Raw genomic sequence first — 21,157 nt, 5'->3', positions numbered from 1 at the left:
TGGGAATCTGGGACACAGATGCTGCAGATGCTGTGTTCTTCCAGGGGTTTTATGCATCCACAGCCCCCTCACCTTTTCTTTCTTCAAAGAAGGCTGGTGGAGAGGGGGAGGAGAATCATTGCTGAACATCTGAAAATTAAATTTAAGGTAAGTTTGTGTTTCCTCTTTCAAAACACGAAAAAATATGTTCTTTTGAATTGCCCTACCCGAGGAAGGCATTCCTTTATCTAGCCCCAAGTCTTCCTTCCACAGTGAATGTCACAGGTTCAGAGGACTGATCCCACTCCCCAGTACAACTACCATATCTGTCTATTTAATCATGTATCCATTTTGCAAACCATTCAGTTATTTCTGTTGGCTTTCTTTATTACACATTTGTATGATATAGAAATACAATCTGCAGGAGAATATTAGATTATTATTTTAGACAGAGATTTGTTAATGATAAACCTACTTGGAATCACACACCACATACTCTTACTCTTCAGCACAGACTTGAATTGGAAAACAAGGTCAAGTAGGAGATAGTCTGACAAGGAATTTGCTTTTTGAGGATTTTAAGAGTATGGATGTATTTGAGCAAAGAACTCTGTTTCAACAAGGATGGAGATTCCCTCCGCCCACTTCATTCAACCCCAATTCATAATGGGACTTTTGTATTACTAGATAGGGAACATGAATATTTCAGGCCATATTTTTGTATGGTGTATGAGAAGCAGTATGATATAATGGCTAATATTAATTGAATACTTGTTTTAAAATCATAGTTTTAATTTGAAGGAAGTTTGCAAGGATTACAGTTAAATTGGTTGGTAAGTGGAGAGGAAAAGGGGAGAGCCATATTTACTGAACATCAACTTGGTACCACATTGCCAGTTATTTTGCATATATTTACTTATTTTGACTTGAAATGCCACATGCCTACATTGTGATGACTCAGAGAAGAATCCTAATAGAGAAAATGTTTCATTCAGTTGATATGATACAGCAAAGAATGTCCACAAGCACTTGGATGTTAGGTATTTCAGCTCCTTGATTTCCTTGCTTGCTCCTATATTATAAACCTGTTTACTTTGTTCTCTAATAACTGAAAACATATAGAAAGAATTTTATTAATTAATTTAAGGAAGACAAAAGGCTCCAACCTAATCATAGGTTTTATTTGATCCCTGTGCTTACAAGAAGGAAGTATCCATAATCCTCATTTAGTTAATGAGCTGTCCAAGTATATATAACCTTTTAATTTAACAAAGATCAGGATAGCACAGCAAGATTTAAGGTTAATTCACAGACGTTGGCAATAATATCTGGAATCCAGGTGTCTCACAAGTTAAAAAAAAATCCAAGGGACATATTTTTAATAACACCAAAATTAGATATTAGCCATAAATATTCACATGCTTTTACTGAACAGGGTAATAAGATTTAGCCTCTGTTAACATTTTCTATTTGTCACTTTATCATATCAGAATTTTTGAACTGGCTTTATGATGTAGAATTTCATTGTGCCTGTTGAGGTTAGGCAGTCTATCACTTCCTTTGGAGAAAATTGTTGACAACATTGTTATTTAAGAAGAATTGCATTCTCCAGTTTAAGTTCTGAAATTTATAGATTCATGTTATTGGTAGTATTTAAATATAATTTGTAGAAAATTTCAAAGAATACAAAAAGAACTTTCTGAATTTAGTGAAATTAGTAAGATCACAGGATTCAAAATTGGTATAATGTGTAATTATTTGCATTGCAATCTGTATAAAATCATATCTCTGCATAAACTGTTGAGAGGAAATGGCATAGAGTCAATTAAATTAATTATTATCTTGCAACCACATAAGAATTATTTAGATGTTACAATATCATAGAAGGAAATTACAAATGGCTGACAAAAAAACTGTATATGGGTGAAATGGTCATTTTTCCATAGAATTATTGTTTATAGCTATTGTATATATTCCCACTAAACTATGGTATTTTTACTTTTTATTTGTTAAACTTATTTGGTGAAGTATTAACTCTTTTTACTATAATGTAAATTTAAAATGTTATTGCAAAAACTAAAAAAAGACAGAAAGAAAGGTAGAAGGATGTAGGGTTGGAGGGAAGGAGAGAGGAAAGGAATATCATTATGATCTTAGACTTGGACCTATAAATTATATTAAATCTGTTAAAATTAATTAAAATAAGAAACAAAATTTGTGTACAAAAGGCAATTACTTTTTATACTAGTTAAAGCTGAAGCTCAAAAAATGGTAACATTTCCAATAACAACCCCAAAAGTGAAGTACCTTTTAAGGATACAGCTAACAAATTATGGACAAGATCTGTATACAGAAAAGTACAAAATAGTAATTAAAACATTAAAATCTAAGTATATTTCATTTGTATATTTTTATTCATAGATTGTGTCGCTCCCCGTCTTCATGGGGGAACGACACTAAACCCTGCCTAGGCTTCATATCCGAGTCACGGAACCACTTGCTGCTCCTCCGCACGCGGAGGAGCCGCACCGGACCGGGCGCTTGTTGTTCCCTTTTTTTACAAGTCCTTTCTATAGTAAAGTAAGAATAAGTAAACAGCAAACTCCCAAAGCAAGAATGAGTAGAGAAAAATGAGAAAGAACGAAGTAACGAACTTCCCCGCAAACTCTCCAACCCACTCTCCAACCAACCCACACCACCATGCCGTCTCTCTCCTCCTATATAATCCTCCTCCGCCAATCCCAACTCGGCTGCCCACACGCCGAGCACGCCGCTCTCCTCCAATCAGGAGCAGCTCCTTCAGCTTGTCAAGTTGGTGAGAGGCAGCTGGGTAGAAGCTGTTTACTCCTCTCCCAGCGCCATATTGTGGGAGAGCAGATGCATAGAATAAGTCTTAATTCCAGTAACAGTCTAATCCGAGTTGCTCCCCACAGATTGGAGCATGCAGAACTTTTAAAATGTAAGTTCTTTTCAATGTGATCTATGGATTTAAGTTAATCTGAAACCAAATAACAGCCATCATTTTAGTAGATTTCAACAAGTTGGTTATATATTTCACTGAAATAATCAATGTTAGCAATGCTTCCCAAAGTTTCCCAGAAAATATGGGAGGGAACCATCTGTGAATCCAATTTTAAACATATACACAAGGCAAATTAAGATATCAGAAGAACACAACAGACCAATATTTATTTTGAATAAAGTCAGGAATCCTCAACAATATTTTAGGAAATCACATCCACATTGTATATCATCACCATATGGAATTTATCCCTGTATTTTAACACTAAAAATTGATTAACATAAATACTTCAGTCAATACAAAAAATGAATAATACCATGACCATATCAATGGGTGCCAATAAAGCATTTGTAATAAGGTAACACCCATGAGAGAAAACAAAACTTTCAACAAACTGTAAATAAAAGGGAACTTCCTCAAAATTATAAAACATACTGCTAATTAGCTTTCTGCTACCACATTGAAATAACTGAGGAAACTCACAACATAAAGAAAGGTTTATTTGCCCCATGGTTTTGAAGGTACACAGTTCAGGATTGAGTGGGCCTCGCTGGTTCTCCTACAATAATGGCATTCTTGCTGGTGCAGTCCTGAGGCAATATAGAGCATCAGATGGCAAAAGGGAGTATATGAGTCTATATCGTCTCCTACAAGGCCACCACGATTCACGGCAACTCTACCCTAATGTCTCAATCCAATCCAGACACCTCCTAAAGGTCCCACTTCCAAACACCACAATGGGATTGAGTTCCCACCCTCATGGTTGCATTAAGACTGAGGATCAAGCCTTTTATCCTTGGGACGTTGGAAGATATTCAGTACTCAAACTTAACAGCCAACACCATAGTAGGCATTTATAAAAAAGCTTAAAGCTAACACAATGATTGCGAAAGACTAAACACTTCCCCCTGAGATGAGGACCAAGGACAGAATGCACCCACAAATTTCGTTCAACGTTTTGATGGAAGTTCTAAACAGTGAAATAGGGGAAGAAAAAACTGAATTCATATTGGAAAGAAAGAATTAAAACTCTCCTCATTAGCAGGAATCATAATCTTGTAGAAAAACCTGAAGTCATACCTACAAGAATTGATAAACAAGTTCATCAAAGTTAAATACCAACTATGTTTCTAAACAGTGAATAATCTGGAAATGAAATTAAAAATGATTTAAATAAATAGAAAACAGAATAAAATGCATAATAAAATTAAATTCACACAAAACATATAAACACTGAAGAACTGCCAAAGATTGCTGAAAGATTGCTGGAATAAATGGAAGGTCTAAATACATGCAGAGATATCCTACATTGTAAATTAAAAAGTCTATATTGTTAAGAAGGTTATATTGTGCAAATTGAGCTGTAGTTTCACTGCCATCCCAATCAAAATATCAGCAGGACTTTTTTCCAGTAATAAACTGAACCTAAAGTTCATATGAATATACACTGGACTCTGATTAGCTGAAGCAATCTTAACAGAACAAAGTTGGAAGTTATATATCTCTGGATTTTAAAATTTACAAGGCCACACTAAATTAAAACTATGGTATAAGCATAAGGAAAGTCATAATTTCCTGGGATGGAATTGAAAATTAGAAACAAACATTTACATTTATGATCAATTGATTTTTGACAAAGGTGCCAGGATAATTTGAAAGTGAAGAGGCATTTTTTCAGTTTTCTGGGAAATTTTTAAATGAATTCATCTTGTTGCTGGCTCTCCTCAAATCACACACTGCAATAATTTTTAGCATATTTCTGTTAATATTTTTACCATAAAATGTGAGGTGGACATAAAAAAGAAATATCCTAAATAAATAATTTTTTTTTTTACTTTAACATGTATTGATTAAAAAAAATAAAGGGGAGGGAAGTTTTCAACGTCATTCAGGATAACTATTTCCTGGTATAAAAAGACATTATTCTCAAACAATAACTTTCTAAAAAAAATACATCATGCAATCCAAGTTTTAAAAAGTTTCACTGAATGTTTCAAACCTCTGGGAACAGATTGTGTAGTAACCATGTTGCCCGGTTTTTGCCTGAATAAACGCTCAATCTTGCAAGTCCAACACAGAGGCGGGATTTGTGGCACAGAGATCTGCTGGTCAGAGGCAAAGCCACCATGTCCAAGGAGGGTTCCCACGAGAAAACACGGGGCTCCACGGAGCCAGTATCACTCCAGGTGCCTCTGCACTCGGGGGAGCAGGTGGCAGCCACACACCTGGCACAAGGCCCTGCGGGGGCCAGCTCCCTCGCAGAACTCAGCAGGCTCTGTGCTGGAGCATTTTAAAGCCTCGCTTAAAAAAAAAAAAGAGAGAGAGAGGGACATCTAGAATTCCATGCATTTGCAGCTGTGAGTAGGACTTGCAACATATGACGTTGTCCCTTTGGAGCCTGTTTCTTGCACTAGTAATGGAAGCACAGATGTGAGAGCTTTGAGAGTTCACTCTAGCTGACCAGCCACGAGTGTCCCATCCCCAGACAAGAACCCACCAGAGCATTTACAAAAGGCGGGAGGACTCAGCACACAGTACAGTCCCCCATGCGTCCCCAACATGGTACATGCTCATCACAACAAAAAGGAACGCCGGCTGCTGTGACTCAAACGTGGTGAATCGCTTGCATCACTGTCAAAGGCATCAACCAGGTTTGGGGATTTGTTAAATGGTTAAAAATTCATACAAAACCTGCTGTAAATTAAGACAAAGGTAGATTAAAATGTGTCATTGTCTGTCTCTTTAAATAAAGTAATGCTTTCCATAAAAAGCAAAGGTGGGCTTTTGCCTTAATGCTGAACAACACTGGCTCTAGAATTCTGTGCAATTTTGCACAAAAAATACATTCTCTGAGAAAATTGTTTTCCACTTATTGTGAACTTCAATATGACCAAGTTCAAAGGCAAATCACGATAAGAACTGCCATTGTCTTAAATTCTGCAGGTAAGAGTCTCAGACAAGCTGCGGTGGAAAGCACGGTTGAGAAACCCAGCGAAGCACAGGGACACGCCACGGACACTGTGGGTTTGGAGTTGGAGGAAATTGGAGTAAAAAGTTGATTTTGTGTGCCAATACTTTTAGACACTCTAGGAAGACCCAAAATCATGATAGCCGTAGCAGTCTGTGAAAAAGTCACTGTAGCCTGCTGTCGCCGAGTTGCCTCCGTACCCGTAGCTGTCGTACCCGGCGCCAGCGTTCATGTAGCCTCCGTGGTAGGCGCCAAAGCCTCTGCCTCGCCCTCGCCCTCACCCGCGGATGTTCCCTCCTCTGCCCCGGCCTCGAAGGTTGGGGGGCGGGGGCACCTCATAGTGCATGGGGCCTCCCATGCCGAAGCCAGGGTTATGCGGCTTGGCAGCAAACTTCGGCCCGCCTCTGACAGGGACTGGGGCTCTTTTCTTCTTGTTGGCTTCCAGGGCGAGAGGGGCATCAGGGAAAAGCTTCTCCAGGGCTGCCAGGGCAGCGTAGGCCTTTGTCGCCTTTTTGTTGGAGCCAGCACCTTGAAACCTCTGTCCCTCCACCTCCACCTCCATGACAAAGTGCTTGTCGTGGCTGCCCCCGGTCTCGGAGATGAGCTTTTACTTGAGGCCACGTCTCTTCTCGTTCAGCTCCATGACTGGGTTCTTCCCATGCTTAGTCAGGATCGGCCCCTCAGCCGTGGCATCCGTGGGGAAGGCAGCGCTGGGGGTGGACACGGCTTCCACCACAGGAGGTGGGGCCACCACTGCAGGCTTCGACTCGGTCTCCTCGGCCGAGTCCTCCCCCTTGCTGGAGTCCCTGCCCTCGGTGCCCGTGGGCAAGCCCATGTCCTGCAACACCTTGACGGCCACGTGCAGCTTGGCAGTCTTCTTGGACGGCCCTGAGGCCTCGAAGGAATTGCCATCCACCTCCACAGACATGGTGAAGATGGGCGCGTGCACGGAGCCGGTCTGCGAGACCAGCCTGTACTGCAGCCCCGGCTTCAGCTGGTTCAGCTGCATCAGCGCGTTCATGGCCTGCGGCGGCTCAGCCTTCTCCTCTTTCTTCTGAATCTTCTTTTTGCTGGGCGACTTCTCCTCCCCATCCTCTTCCATTGGGCGCTTCATGGGGGTGATGGCGTAGGTGGTGCTGGGGGGGATTTGAACGATGTAGTCCACGGGGTTTTCGTTCTTTGGTTACTTGGGCATCTTGGAAGGCAGGGGGTCCATGCCCAGGACTTTATGGAGCTGGCCAAATGCTGCAAGCCGCAGTGCATGCTGCGCACTCTGTGTGATATCTTCCCGTTGCTGTCTGTCTAGATGCCCAATAGCATCAGTGGCTTCTTTTTCACAAGGGTCATAAATGCCAGAACCATCTGGCATCACGATGCCTGACGCCAGGCACTCCAGCACCCTCCGCAGGGCCTCGCCGGCACCCATGGGTCTGTTGGCTGTGCCGATGGACTTCTCACACAGGAGCTCCAGAGGCCATCCTCTGAGAGGACCCCAGGTGGGCACACGGGTGCACAGGTCCCTCAGGACCCGGATGACAATGACACAGAACTTCAGCCCGTTGGCTCTGGCCTGGAACCACTTGGCGTGGCGGAGGGACGCCAAGGCAGCAAGGCATTTCTGCTTGTCCAGAACGTCCGGGGGGTCGTTGACTGATAGCGTTTCTCCAGCTAATACTTTCTCCATCTCTTCTCTGACCACGGGGGAGGTCAGGTGGATAGTCAAGGACAATGGAGGCTCTTTTGTGTTTTTTATCACAATTGTAGCATCGTCCACAGACTGCAGGATCTCATATTTGTCTTCTGTCACGGCAGTGAGCTGGATGGCCAGGTTGTCAGCCACCTGTCCAAGAGGGCAGCCGTGGGCTTCTCCTTACAGAGCAGCACCAGCTCCAGATCCAGGACCCCTTGAGCAGGAGACCCTTGGCTGCAAGGCCGACCCGCATGACGCCCCGCAGGGTTCTGGTCATGTGCTCCGTCTTCTGCTCCCCAGTCCCTTCTTTGTTCTCGTCCTCAGCCGGCACGTCCACGTTGTCGGCCTCCCCCGAAAAAGCCACGCAGTGAGCACCGGGCTGCGGAGTCCAACTGCAATGGCCAGAAGAGGAGGAGGAGGAGCTGGGGCCAGGGGCGAGCAGGCGGTGCGGGGACACGTGACTGGCCGGAGCCCCGCTAAATAAATAATTTAACTTTAAAGTTTAAAGAATTGAAAGTAGAGCAAGTTAAACCCAACACTAGCAGAAAGAATGACAAAATAATTAGAAATTTTTAAAAATATAGAATAGGAAAATAATAAAAATACAATTAAACCAAAAGTTAATTTTTTGGAAAAGGTCAACAAAGTCAACAAAGCATTACTAGAGTTGTATGAAAAAAGTGAGAACACCCAATATGAGATGTGGGTGATAATAATGTTGCAGTTATCTTAAAAAATCTCTCTCTACATAAGAACATACATCACATAAAAATTGATTTTTTTCTACTGTTTCCAGGGATAATAATTTCACTTCTCCCCCTAGTTTAAATCTCAGTGGAGCTGCAGACTAAATTATTTCAAGCAGAAAACCTCTGTGAATGATTCTGATTGGGGTATATTGGGAGTGGTGGGCTCTGTGGACTCTGGGTGTTCTGTTCCATGCTAGGAGAAGGAATCCCAGCATGCAAATATAACTTTGGAGTTATAAAGGTCATCATGCATTGTCCATACCAGGGGTAACTAAACTTTGTTTTAAATAAAGGGTCATACAGTAAATATTTTAGGTGTTCAGGTCATAAAAATCTCCATTATAAATATTCAACTTGGGTATAGAGCTCTCTGTCATATATTTCAAACAGTGCTGTGATATTAGAGAACTATAGCCACTTGGTGTCACTGGGTATGACTATTTGCATCAAATGATTTAGAAATTCACAAGACTTATTTGAGTTCAAGCATTCTCACTCTTCCTGAGAAAAGTCTACAGTTACATCTCTGAACATCACCAAATCCTGAAATAACAAAGCCATATATTATTTACAAGATTAAAGAAGACATTTTCAACATGAAGTAATTTTTCAATGAACAGGCTAGGGCAGCAAGCCTGTGATGTGGGTAGGTGGCAGTAAGGAAAAGACAGTGACTGATGCAGAATATCTATATTTTCTGAAGATTTCTATCAGTGTATACAAGGGGTTGGCAAATGTTTTTGGTAAAGGGCAATCTCTGAAGCTTTGCATGACACACATAGTCCCTGTTGTTGCACATTATTCCCCTTTTTGTTAAATGATTTTTATTCATATTGTAACTATCATACAGGTAGTACAAAAAGAAGCCATTGTTTCAACCTGGCTTCCAGGCCAAGTACATAGTATTTGCAGTTCACCCACAACTATGAAAGTCAAAAATTTCTATATAATCAGGGATACCTAAAATTATTTATTTCCAGACATGTCAGACTATCTGAATAGGTTTAAAAGAACGCTGCATGTAAAAGGCCTAAAAATTATCAATAAACTGAATAAATATAATTTATTCTATCTTCTTTGCTTTTATAAGGACCAGAAAATAATGACTTGCAATTTTTTTCCTCAAAGGAACTATAAATCTGTTTTAAAAAGTAGAATTTCCATAAAATTAAGTATTTTTCTAAATCTAACTTTTTATTACATTGCTTCATTACAATTTTTTCTTAGTATAATAAGTCCCTTACTACATTGTCGCTCCCCCTCTTCATGGAGGAACGACACTAAGTCCTGCCTAGGCTTCATATCCGAGTCACGGCACCATTATGTCGCTCCCCCTCTTCGTGGAGGAACGACACTAAACCCTGCCTAGGCTTCATATCCGAGTCACGGCACCATTATGTCGCTCCCCCTCTTCGTGGAGGAACGACACAGGACCCTGCGCTGTTCTTCTGTCTGCTCGGCCCTCCCCGGGTTTGCTGCTGGTCCTTCCCGGGTTGGCTGCTGGTCCTTCCCGGGTTGGCTGCTGGTCCTTCCCGGGTTGGCTACCATCCCTTCCACCTCCGTGGAAGGGCAGTTCCCCCTGGCCACATTCCCCACTTCCGCAGGGGAGCGGCACACCGCCGGCTGGCTCTCTCGGGGGCTGCACAGGTGTTCCTCAGGTAGATGTTCCCCTTAGATGTTCCTGGTGCATGCCGTCTCTCTCCTCCTTTATAGTCCTCCTCCGCCAATCCCAACTCGGCTCCCCACACGCCGAGTACGCTGCTCTCCTCCAATCAGGAGCAGGTCCTGCAGCTTGTCAAGTTGGTGAGAGGCAGCTGTGTAGAAGCTGTTTCCTCCTCTCCCAGCGCCATATTGTGGGAGAGCAGATGCATAGAATAAGTCTTAATTCCAGTAACTCAGTCCAGTCCGGGTTGCTCCCCACACTACATATTTTAAATTTACAACACAGGCTTAGCAATGTATTTCTGCAGTGTTAAATATTTTAAATTATATTTACATTACACAAAATCCTAAAATCACTGACAAACATGCTAGCTAGTCCAAATTCAGATGTGCTGTGCATGCAAAATATATGCCAGATAGCAAACCCTTTATAAAGGAAATTTTTTAAATAGCTTAATAATTATATATTGATTACACTTTGAAATAATATATTGGCTTCAATGCATTAAATAAATCATTAAAATTAATTACATTTTTTACTTTAATGTACTAATAAAATATTTAATTTTATGTACATGCCTTGCATTTTATTCTTTACTTTTTAAATGTGACCATTGGAAAATTTTAAATTACATATGTAGCTCACATTATAATCGCTCTGGACAGTGCTTTTTAAGGTGTTCTTGGGCTCTAAGAGTTTCAGATAACAATGCCCTCCTCCAGCTTCTGTTTCACCTCTGTTCTAGACAGAAGCAGAGTGAGCACACAGGAAATGCTGAATGATTTGGCCAATGCACACCTGGAGAAGAAGGGGGCACACAGTAGTGGCCTGGGATGCAGAGCCCCACCCCTCACTGGAATGGGAGACAACTGTTGAGTGGGGCTAAGAACTTCCAGAATAACAATTGGTAATGTCAATGTAGTATGGAAAAGACAGTTTCAAATAGAAACACCAAGTTATGTGGGTCATTATTCTAGTATTGTAAGCACTGGTCAGTTTTCCTCGGGGGTCATTTACTGGAGAAGCAGAGTTCACAAAAGCTGGAGCTGTGAGTAGAATGTGAAATCATGAGAAAAGAATTGCCTCAGAGCTTCTAAATTTTAAAAGCTTGTTTTACTTTTCTATTCCTACATGCAATTCTTGCCTCCAGTACATGGACAAGCTATGAAAGGTGAGACATAATTTAGACAGATAATGCCCTCCCTAAAACCATGGGGAATCAGCTACACAAGGAATACAGGAATACAGCAGAGTCTCTGGCATGGAAGCAATGCCCAGACACTCTAGCAGGATTCTGGCAGGGGGCTTCCAGCTGGTCCCCAACCTCCTCCTGGATAGAGTGATCTCCACCAGACACTGGGCTATGCACACCCATCATTGGTAGACCCTATTCCCCATTCCCATTTAAACCAGAACTTTCTCTTTTGTCTTACAAATCTGGCTGGCCTCCCAAAACCCGTGGAGAAAAATGGTATAAATAAAAATTGCTCAAGTTTTCTGCAACTTGAATGGCCTGAAGATCTTGAAAATATACAAAGTCCTGGCACCCACTCCCAAGCTCCCTGATTTAATTAGTAACAATTTGATTTAGGAATCAGGGTTATTTAAGCCAGGAACTCCATCCAGGTCTTCTGCATGGATGGCAGGGGCCTGGTACTTGGAAAATTATCTCTGAATCCCAGGCACATTAGAAAAAAGCTTGAGCAGAAACAGGAGATGGGACTTGAACTTATAATCTAATATGTAAATGATTGAACCAGTGGTTCAACCTATGATTCAATTTTAATTGCTAAGTTGAAGCAGACATCAACAAATGGAAGAATCTCTTAAAATTTCAATTCTGAGATTTTAGATTAATTTAAATTTAAATCTTTACATTTGATTAAAATCTATGTAATCTTAAAGAATTATAAACCTTAGCATGTTGATGAGGTTAAATAGTCAATACCTGGCCAAAACTATTTCTTTTAGTCTTCTTGTTGCCATCTTTTATGCAGGCTATTTAATCAATTTTCTTAGTGACTATAACGTGTCCTGTCTACATGCTCATGTAAAAAAATCAATGACAGTTTTTTCTTATATTCCTGATAACAGATTAATGCAGATTTGTGAAATATTTCCATTAAGAAACCTATAAAAGAAAAAATTAAAATGATCCATGGTCACAAATCCAGAGTTACTATTTTAAGTGCATTTTCCCAAAACACTTCTACAAGCATGTTTTGGTATAGTTTTATTTCTGAAAAAAGGGTAATACTAATTGAAAATTTAAATAGTAATTTAAAATTTCAAAAAAAAAAACAATATCTCTAATTTAAAGGAATGCAGTGCTTTCATGGATTTCCCTCACCCAACAAAAGTAATCATTATAAATATATACAGTGATTCTGTATACAATCTGTAGAGATTTTGTTGCTTTGAAGGCCAATGAACGGAATCTGAAGACTTCGTGTCCTGAATCCCTGTTGCAGACCATTTGGGCATCTGGCTCATTTTCCTGCTTGCAAACACCCATTATAATTAACATTTTCACTGCCATGGGACTACAGAACGCTGACAGGCGATAAGTAAGCACTGCCATTTAACAACAATAGCTAACATTGTTTATGGACTCACTATGTATCAGGTTCTTTTCTGAAGTTTACAAATAACCCATGAAGTATATACAATTAGAATTCTGACTCTATGCATATTGGAACTGTGACAGAGAGACTGTAAAACCTCACTCAGATTTAAGTGGCAGTGAGGACTCAAATCCTCTTAATGTAGCTAAACATTCTCCACCAGTACGCTACACACCTCTCTCATTCTATCTAAAGATGTATCCCAAACAAATTCTGGTGCCAGTCCTCAAACCACATCTGGCTGATTCCAGAAAGTTCCATTCATGGGTTCCCTGGGTGGGGTGGGGAGTGAGGGGTGGCAACTCCATTTTTACCGGGAAATCATTAATGATATCTAAACCCTAACCTGCTTACCAAACAAATGACAGTCAAAGACAAAGCATGGTCCATGAGCTTCGGCGGTGTATTTCCCTATCAGAACCCACAGCACGCAGTGGCCTGTAGGACCAAGTGGAGCACTGCAAAGAGGAACGTGTTCTTGAGGCCCCAGGCCATGAAACAAGTAGAGAAATCCCGCTGTCCAAATCACTAAATTATTCTCAACCAGGGCTGTTCAAGAGAATGAAACCAGATGAACGCGTCCTGAAAACCAAGTGCATCTCGTAGAAGCAGACAACATAACCCACTCGGGACAGCTGAGAGAGGTGTGGCCGCGGTTCCTTCTGCATCAGGGGACTTCGTTCTCTGGCCACCTGCAAGCAGGGGAAGCAAGCAGGGTTCAAGACACGTGAGGCTTTTCTGGCCCGGCCCCAGCTGGTCCCACTGGAGGCACGAATCTGCCGTCATCAGATGGGCTTAGAGTGTTCCATACCTGAGCGTGTTCCATATCCCCTCTCCCCAAGAAGCCAGCCGCGCTCCTCTCGCTATGGGACTGGTCAGGGAGATAGATTAGGTCCATGAGCTGCAGGCCACACTTCCCCTGCCTCCACGTACTCCCACCTGTATCCACCCTGCTTTCAAGCCAAAGTGAGGCTGGGAGGCTGCAGGGCTGGGCCGTGTCTCACTGGCCGGATCTCTGACCTGCTCCCTCTCTCCTCCTGGACCCCTGCAACCATGGCTTATGGAGCTCCCCAGCTACCCTTTCTGGTCTGCTCTCCCTGAATAAGGCCCTCATGTCTCTGGTGTTCTTCCCACTTTCTAAATAAACTTAAACCTTACCATACTACACGCAGTGTTTGAGCCTGTGCTTAGGACTTTCTAACTAAAAAATAAAACCCCAATCTATTAATTTTTTTAAATCGTTTCAAGTACAAATGGCCACTGGCACTTTTTTTTTTTTTGTAGTCTTCTACTTGTTTTTTCCCAGAGAAACCTTTTATTTAAGGCATATAAACTTCACACACTTCATAAATTCAACTTTAGGAACATGGCAATTCCTTCCACACACACTCCCATCTCTCTTGCTCCTCCCACTCCTATTCCCATTCTTTTTTTTTTTTTTTTTACTAAGATCTATTGTCAATTGACTTTGAACACATGATTAACTTTATATTAAGAGTTCAACAAATTATATGAAATAAAAAAAAAAAAGTTCCTCAACAGTGGAGACAATGCTGTTCAGCTGATTGCTTCTCAAAGTGTCAGTTTCACCTCTACAGATTCTTTTAGGTGCTCTATTAGTTATCACAGATCAGGGAGAACATGTGGTATTTGCCCCTTTAAGACTGGCTTATTTCACGAATATGATGTTTTCTAGTTTCATCCATTTTGTTGCAAATGACAGGATTTTTCTTTCTTTCTTTTTTTTTTTTTACTGCTATGTGGTATTCCAGGTGTGTATATCCAATTATTTCCTTATCCAATCTTCAGTTGACAGATTAATTCCATATCTTAGCTATTGTGAACTGAGCTACTCCAGGATATTAATTTTAAGCTAACCTAGCCCTCAACACTCAGCGCAGAGACCCACCCCGCATCTAAGTCCTGGCGTTTTTGCGAGGGCTTTCATTGTAGGACGCCACTTCTGCTTTCCCTCTGGATCCTTAGTCTACAGCGGGTCCTAAAGGTGGCGCAAATGAGACAGAGGGGTGCGGAGCCTCGGGATCTGGGGTTGCCCGCCAGGCTGCACCCGCAAAGCCACCCCTCAGCGTTATGGCCTCACAAGCTTGCGGGAAACTCAGCCTAAAATCCCAGGCCCGCTTTCCCCAACCCTGGCCGATCCAACGCTCCTTTGCCCTCAAAGGCATGGGCCTCTGCCGGGCCAGACTGACTGCAGTGGTCCTCACCTACGCAGGATTCTGGAGCCTGCCTTCTTGAAGGCGACTGCGCAGGCGCGGGGGAAAGGCTTCAATCCCGCGCTCCTCTGCGCTGCCAGGGCCAGGGCCCGGAAGAGGCCTGGTTGAGTAGCCTGTGAGGATAATCTGAGCTGCTCTCTTGTGGGAACTGTGGTCCATAAGCAGAAAGTGGTATATTCGGACTATCCTCTCTTGATTCTCGGCTCCGCAAGCCACCCTCTAGCCTCCAAGCTCCAAGAGACTCCGCCACTTATCCCGGTTAGTGCAGGCGCATAGGGGCCGGCGCGGTCCCGCGAATACTCCGCTTCCCAGGCGCTATGTGTCCCGCGTGGGGGGCGGGTGCCTGGCCGAGTGAGCGCGGGCCTGGGGCCTGTGTGTCCTGCGAAGAGCTGTGGTTGCCAGGCCGTGTGCCCCGCGTGCGTCTGCGGGTGCCAGGCCGAGTGAGCGTGGGTATGGGGCCTGTGTGTCCTGCATGGGGCTGCTGGTGGCAGGCTGACTGGGTGTGGGCACCGGGGCTGCGTTTCCCGCGTGAGCGCGGGCACACTGGGTTCCAGGCTGAGTGAGCGCGGGAACAGGGCCTGTGTTTCCCACGTGGTACTTAGGTCACAGGCCAAGTAAGTGCAGGCAGGGGGACTGCGGGTGCCAGGCTGAGTGAGCGCTGGCACGGAGCTATGTATTTTAGTTGCTATATACGCAGTTGTAAATATTGTCTTCACTGAATCAAACCATCTGCATGACAATGTGCTCTTCTTTCCTTTCTGACCATTGTCATGAATCCCACTAGGTGAGAGGATGTGTATGTATGTAATACCTACCCAGGAAGTGAAATGGCTAGATGTTAAAGATCATTGAATCTAAAATATAAATAATCATATTTTTGAAGGGCATAGTACATAGACAATGAGAGAGAGGGAGGAAGAACTTCCAGTCGCTGATATGCTCTTCAGATAACCTCAACGACTAGCACCGGGCCAGGCCACGGCCAGCAGCCCAGAACTCCCCTCAGGTTGTTCACATGGGTGCTATGGGTCCATGCCCTTGGGCCAGCATCCACTGCCTTTCCTAGTACATAAGGAGGAAACAAGATTTGGAGTGGAGGAAGCAGCCCTCTGTGATATGGGATTTGGGGATCCCAGTAATGCCTGAACTCACGGTGCAGCACCACTTGACCCTTATAATGCTTTTTCACTAGTACACGACACATGATTTTAGCATGAATGCTAACTCCTTTGAACATACACACAATTACTAAAGGAATCCTTACTAGGCCATGTTGTGTGTCCAGGAGCTCTTGTCTGGTAAGAGACATCTCCAAATGTAGATCTGTGTTCCTCACCATAAGACCAATCTGTTCCCTGTAAGATCTCCAGGACAGATTTGGGTGCTCTGAGTGTGTTGCAGAACTTCATGTGAGACAATGGGTGTGCTTTTGCTGCATTTCTGGTTCTATTTGAACAAAGTTTAAAGAACCAGGTTCTTGGCCGGCGCCGTGGCTCAATAGGCTAATCCTCCACCTTGCGGCGCCGGCACACCGGGTTCTAGTCCCGGTTGGGGCGCCGGATTCTGTCCCGGTTGCCCCTCTTCCAGGCCAGCTCTCTGCTATGGCCAGGGAGTGCAGTGGAGGATGGCCCAGGTGCTTGGGCCCTGCACCCCATGGGAGACCAGGAAAAAGCACCTGGATCCTGGCTCCTGCCATCGGATCAGCGCGGTGCGCCGGCTGCAGCGGCGGCCATTGGAGGGTGAACCAACGGCAAAGGAAGACCTTTCTCTCTCACTGTCCACTCTGCCTGTCAAAAAAAAAAAAAAAAAAAAAAAAAAAGAACCAGGTTCTTGATGCTGAATTTTGATGAGTGTTTCCTATTGTATGCGATGTTAGCTATCATTCTTCCTCCATTTATTCACTGTCTGAATTTATTCACATTCTGACTGAACTACAATATACATACTAGTGTATGTCTAGTAAGTGTTAACATCCCTGCTCACTGCACAATCACAGTCAAAAGTAATGAGCTAATTTTTATACTAATGTGTTCCATGGTCTTCTGTAATCCTCCACACATCCCTTCCTTCCATCTGATTGCCAGTTATGAGTTGCCTTTCTTTTAGGTCACTGCACATTAATTTTCTTGTTCTGGAATTTCATCAAATAGCATATGAACAGTGTTCTCTCCTAGGTAATTGATACTCAATGTTTGGACACATAATGAACAGTACAATAACCTCATACATATATGAAACATGTAATGAGGATATCTGAGTGATGGCTCCTTCATGTTCTCAAACATTTATCAGTTCTTTTTGTTGGGATATTTTGGATATTCTTCTTTTTTAAAGATTTTATTTATTTGAGAAGTAGAGTTACAAACAGAGAGAGAGAGAGAAAGGTCTCCTATCCACTGGTTCACTCCCAAAATGGCCACAATGGCCAGAGCTGGGCCAATCCGAAGCCAGGAGCCAGTAGCTTCTTCTGAGTCTCCCAGGTGGGTGCAAGACCCAAGCACTTGGGCCATTTTCCATTGCTTTCCCAGGCCATCAGCAGGGAGCTAGAGCACAAGAGGAGCAGCTGGGACACAAACCAGTGCTCATATGAGATGCTGGTACAGCAGTCAGAGGCTTAGCCTACTACATGGCAGCACTGGCCAATGGATATTCTTCTTTTGGATTGAGTCATAAATTGTTGCAGATTAAGGTTAATTTTTTAAAGATTTATTTATTTATTTGAAAATCAGAGTTACATGGGGCGGGGGGGGAGAGCGAGCGAGAAAGAGAGAGAGGTCTTCCATCTGCTGGTTCACTCCCCAGTTGGCCGCAATGGCTGGAGCTGTACTGAGTGAAGCTGGGAGCCAGGAGCTTCTTCCAGGTCCCCCAAGTGGGTTCAGAGGTCCAAGAACTTGGGCCATCTTCTGCTTTTTCCCAGGTCATAGCAGAGAGCTGGATTGGTTGTGGAGCAGCCAGGACTTGAACCGGTGCCCAAATGGGATGCCAGTACTACAGGCAGTGGCTTTACCCAACATGCCACAGTGCTGGCCACTAATAAGGTTAATTTATCATGGTTTGAGTACTTAAACAAACTCTGCCTAACTATAATTGGTAACCCCTTTCCCAAAAGAGACAAGAGAAATAGTATCCAAAAGAGGAAGGAGAAAGTCAGATTTTCACATGACATGATTTATATATAGAAAACCTTATAGACTCCACACAGTCATTTGTAACTGACATACACATTCCATAACCACACAGCATGCAAATCAACAAGAAAACTCAGTAGCATGTTTATCCACTGATAGCAAGCTCAGAGAAAAATTTAAAAATAGATTGTATTGTCAGTAACCTAAAAAACCATAAAATTCCCTCAAGTAAATTTAATTAAGGTAGTAAATTATGTCTACATGAAAATTATAAAAGTGATGCAAGAAGTTTAAGAAAACATCCAAATTAGAAAGAAATTCATATTCTTTGATTTAAAGAATTAATGTTAAAATATCCACTGCCATGTGATGTACAGATTCAGTGCTTACCCCAAGCAAATATCAATGGCATTCTCCAGAGAAATAGGAAGAAAAATCTTAAAATTCAAATGGAAAAAGCAAGATCTGAGGGTGGCTGAATCTATCTGGTGAGAACTAATAAGGCTGTAGGTATAACATATCTGACCTAAAAAACCAGTGGTTCACTGTGGAAGACATTGTGCAGATATCTTAGAAAATGGAATATAGACCTACTACATTACCACATGATCCAGCCATCCTACTCCTGGGAATTAACCCAAACCAATAGACATAAGCATCTGAAAGAGTTATTTATACCCCCACGTTCACTGCAACACAGTTCACAATAGCTAAGATATGGAATCAACCCAGATGTCCATCCACTGTTGACTGGATAAAGAAATTATGGTATATATACACTATGGAGTGCTACTCAGCTGTAAGAAATGAAATCCTGTCTTTTGCAACAAAATGGAAACAACTAGAAACCATTATACTTAGTGAAATAAGACAGTCCCAAAAAGATATCACATGTTTTCCCTGACCTGAGGTAACTGATGGAGTACCTAATAATGTAATGTATTGGAGTGAAATGAACATTTTGAGGGTCAATGATGGTTTACAGCCCTTGTCTCTTCTGTTAAGGAGCAGTGTTTTTTTTCCTTCATACTATTTGTTAAACTCTTATTCTTAGTGTAGGGTTAACTGTACATTCATTAGGTAAACTGAAAGCAGATATTTGTAAAACTTTAAGAGTGGGAACAGGAGAGGGAAGAGGAAGAAGGATTGTAATGTTGGTGGGAGGGAGAATAGAATGGGAAGTATCACTGTGTTCTCTAAATCTGTATCTGTGAAATACACTAAACTTAAAATAAAATAAACCCCGTGATTCTTACATACAAATAGAACCACAGAGCAATGGAGCACAACAGATGATCTAGAAATTACACACATTCTCAGGATTGGTGCCAAAAGCACAGAATGGGGAATGGGCATCTCTTCATTGAATCATGTAGGGAAAATGTATGTAAAAATGATGTAATTATGCAGTAATCTCACACCAGATACAAAAATAAACTAAACAGTGATGAACAACTTAAATATAAGACCCGAGACTATAAAACTTCTGGAAGAAAACATAGGGCAAATGTATCCTGAAATAAGTCTGGGCAATGATTTTTTTATTACACCCCCAAATGTACAGGCAACATAAGCAAAAATAGACAAATTTGATGTTTCAAAGTACAGAGCTTCTGTAAAGCAAAGAGAATGAAGAAACAACTAACAACCCATAGATGAGGGGAAGGTATTTTCAAATCATACAAAATAGTAAGAGTCTAGACCCAACTGTTGAGAGAGCTCAAACAACTATATTGCAAGAAAATAAACTAATTAAACATGGTTAAAAATGAGGTGCAGTGAGGTGGTATTGTGGCAGAATGGGTTAAAACACCGCCTGCAGTTCTGGCATCCCACGTGAATGATTTGAATCCTGGCTGCTCCACTTTTGTTGCAACTGGGAAAGGAGCAGATGGTCCAATTACCTGGACCCCTGCATCCATGTGGAAGTACCGTATGAAGTTCCTGGCTCCTAGCTGCATAATAGCCCATCCCTGGCCAATACGGCCCCATAGGAAGTGAACCAGCAGTTAGAAGATCTCTCTGTCTCTCTGTCTCTCTGCCCCCTCTCTATATATGTCTTTATTTATTTGAAAAGCAGAACTACAGAGACATTGAATAATAGCCAATCTGACAGGGGTAAGGAGATATGTCTTTGTGGTTATGATCTGCATTTCTCTGATGGCTAGTGATGTTGAATATTTTATTTTGTGTAGAATATTTTATTTTGAATATTTAAATAAATTTACTCTTACTTTCTTGGTTTTGTACCCTGCAGAGGAATTCATGTAAGTGGATGTATGGTTTTATTATTATTATCGTTATTATCATGACTCACACATATCATTATTTGGATTCCTCATTTTGTTTATATTTTTGGTGTCATGCTGGGTCCCATATTCTTTTGTCTATGTATGGCTACCTTCATCGTTGCCTGTTTTTTTAATTTACATATTTTTCTTTTTATCAACAATAACACATTTGGCATAGTATAATATAGAAAAAAGCAGCCACATCTGACATTTTATTCTCAAAACAGGCAAAGAACACATCCACTTCTGATATGTGTATTTGGGTAATGTAAAACTTAAGCCTTTTTAAAACAAAAGGAATTTGTGGGTGTTAGAAATGAGTTCACGTCAGGTTTTCATTTTTAAAAAATTAGAGAAACTCTTCATTGGCTGGTTTTGGCTGGTAAAAACTGGAAAAGACCAGTTCTGTTGCTGCTGAGGTTCCCATACCAGGCCACATTTTAGTCTTATTTTTTATTTTTATGTGGTACATTTTATTTTGGATATTTTTGTAAATTTATACTGTTATATTCTCGACTTTATCTCAATGGAGAAATGTCATAATGGCACTGACAGTCTTGTTTTATTATTATTACTTCATGACACCCACATTTCACAATTTGGAATCCTCATTTTATTTATATTTTTGGCATCCCACTGGTTCCCTTATTCATTTGGCTCTGCACCATTCCCATCATAGATTCCTGTTTTATAAATTTACATCTTTATTTTTCTTTCAGCAACAACAACACATTTAAAAAAGTATAACTTAATATAGAAAAAAGCACCCCACAGCTGAGATTTTATTCTCAAAAATGACAGAGAGCATG

The 21,157-nt window shown here is 41.8% G+C and overlaps 1 pseudogene; it reads right to left on the bottom strand.

Moving 5' to 3' along the window:
- Positions 1 to 5,985: 5,985 nt before the first annotated feature.
- LOC100338353 (interleukin enhancer-binding factor 3 pseudogene) lies at positions 5,986 to 15,088 on the bottom strand (annotated as a pseudogene).
- Positions 15,089 to 21,157: the final 6,069 nt, after the last annotated feature.

Source organism: Oryctolagus cuniculus, chromosome 16 (assembly GCF_051225735.1).
Source record: "Oryctolagus cuniculus isolate XC-2025 breed Fujian yellow rabbit chromosome 16, ASM5122573v1, whole genome shotgun sequence".
In the NCBI taxonomy this organism is placed as follows: Eukaryota; Metazoa; Chordata; class Mammalia; order Lagomorpha; family Leporidae; genus Oryctolagus; species Oryctolagus cuniculus.
This window is presented reverse-complemented; position numbering and strand designations above follow the sequence as displayed.